Source organism: Aplysia californica, unplaced genomic scaffold (assembly GCF_000002075.1).
Source record: "Aplysia californica isolate F4 #8 unplaced genomic scaffold, AplCal3.0 scaffold00124, whole genome shotgun sequence".
Taxonomy (NCBI): Eukaryota; Metazoa; Mollusca; class Gastropoda; order Aplysiida; family Aplysiidae; genus Aplysia; species Aplysia californica.
Window position 1 is genome coordinate 659,187 of NW_004797394.1, and position 2,407 is coordinate 661,593.

Here is a 2,407-nt window from a genome sequence, read left to right on the forward strand (position 1 = left end):
TCTTGTCGTTATATCGTATATATATCTGTGTAAGACGGAATCGCAAGGGAGCGGGGAAAAAATTCCGTCTTAGACATTTCCCGTCTTAGACAGGGGAATTTAGGGGGGGGGGGGGGTTCAACGGCTCAGCCGGTGGGATCAAGGATCGCTTGTCCGATCCGCAAGCAGTGATCAAAACTTCACACCTCTCAGCTTCTATCTTGTCTGATAGTGACATGCATCAGTCTTACTTATCCAATTACATGTACCATCAGTGCTTGCCTTTCATAGGACCACTGTTTGACCTATCAAAAACAGAAACGTTTGAACATCTCCGTTGTTTCTCCCCTTAGTCCCACCCACCAAGGCCACCACTTACTGCCATCATTGTAACAACGATTCGAGGAACTCTTTTCTCGGCCCGCCGTACCATCAGGGCGGCAGGCATTGGTCAATTTAATTTCACACCTCTGGCTTCTGGCTACCTAGGAAAGTTTCCTAAGTGGCTGGCTACTCGAGCACTCTCACGGGCAGTCGTGAGATATCACACCCACACTACACTGACCATGTGCAGCGCTAAGTGCTCACATGATGGGGTAACATAGATTAACTTCTACTGTACCCCCATGGCGTTAAGTTTAGAGCCGGTGGAATCAAACTTGCGAGTTTTGTTTCAAATCAGGGCTGAGCGGGCAAAGCATTTTCCGTCTTAGACAGGTGAAACCCTCGGAAGGGAGCGGATTTTTCTTTCCGTTTCCGCGTTGGACAGGTTTCCGTTTTATACAGGCAATTAAAGAGGAATATATCAAGGGGGGAGCGGGGAGATTCCGTCAAGACAGGTTTCCGTTTTACACAGGTTTCCATTAAGGCAGGTTCGGCTGTATATATATATATATATATCTATGTAAGACGGAATCACAAGGGAGCCAGAAAAAAATTCCGTCTTAGACATTTTCCGTCTCAGACAATGGAATTTAGAGGGAGATGGAGGTTGGGGAAGGTTCAAAGGCCCAGCCGGTGGGATCAAGGATCGCTTGTCTGATCGGCAAGCAGTAGTCAATAGTCAAAACTTCACACCTCTCAATTGGTATCCTGTCTGATAATGACATGCGTCAGTCTTTCTTATCCAATTGCCACCAGTGCTTGCCTTTCATAGGACCTCTGCTTGACCAATTAAACACAGAAACGTTTGAACATCTCCTTTGATTCCACCCTGAGCCCCACCCACCCATGCCACAGGGCGGCAGGCATTGGTCAATCTAATTTCACACCTCTGGCTTCTGGCTACCCAGGAAAGTTTCCGCAGTGGCCAAGTCCTTCTCAGGGGCCCCTGAGAAGGACTAGGCAGTGGCTCTCTACTCGAGCACTCTCACGGGAAGTCGTGAGATTTCACACCCACACTACACTGACCATCTGCATTACTCGGGGCTCACATGATGGGGTAACATATAACCCCAAATTGCACCCCTACTCCTCTTCCTCGCCCAGCGGCATTGCCATAGCGTTAAGTTTAGAGCCGGCGGAACCAAACTTGTGAGTTTTGTTTCAAATCTGGGCTGAGCAGGCAAAGCATTTTCCGTCTTAGACAGGTGAAACCCTAGGAAGGGAGCGGATTTTTCTTTCCGTTTCCGCGTTGGACATGTTTCCTTTTTAGAGCTATATATAGGTAATTAAAGAGTAATATTTCAAGGGGGAAGCGGGGAGATTCCGTTAAGACAGGTTTCCGTTTTATACAGGTTTCCGTTAAGGCACGTTCGACATGTACATTGTATGTAATATATATAAATGTCATACCTCCCTCACCGTCTCTGTTTATCTTTAACTCTCTATCTCTCTACCTTTACTCTATTTAACCCCCCCCCCCCCCCCCCCCCAAAACCAAACCCTTTTTTTCCCCCTCACACCGTGCCGGGACGCTGACTGATGCGGGCTCTGGTTGTTTCCCACGTTCGCGTGTATGGCTAGGGGGATAACTAGTTGTTAGTTTTTTTATATATTTTTTTTTTTATAATTTCTGTCTCCCCCGACGCCCCCCCGTTGCCCTGATAGACATACGCGTATGGTGTGGTCATGCATGAGAGAGGAGAGAGAGAGAAGAAAGAGAGCTGAAATGAAGATCACTCCATAAAACGAGCTGTAAAAAAAAGAGCAGAGAGTGTATGTAGAGATAGACGCCTGACGATACAGGGCAGTTGTTGAGTTGCAGTGGGGCGGCGGACCAGGTGAAGAGCAGTGTGCGAGCGAGCCGGGTGGCTTGCCATAGCTCATCGTAGCTCTTTATCATAGTAGCTCAGACGACTAAGAAGTGTCATAAAATGTGAGCTTAACGTAACCTATACAGTAAATTAGAAGAAATGCCAGGAGCAGATCAGCACTAGCTGAGCATCAGCGCAAAGACTCCCAAATAGCCGTACCGGACCCCCCTAAC

The 2,407-nt window shown here is 47.7% G+C and overlaps 1 protein-coding gene across 2 annotated transcripts in view; it reads left to right on the forward strand.

Annotated features, from left to right (window-relative positions):
- The window catches only part of LOC101845316 (multidrug resistance-associated protein 1), a 63,108-nt gene that overhangs the window by 29,896 nt on the left and 30,805 nt on the right, over positions 1–2,407 (forward strand). The gene's annotated exons all lie outside the window — the stretch shown is intronic.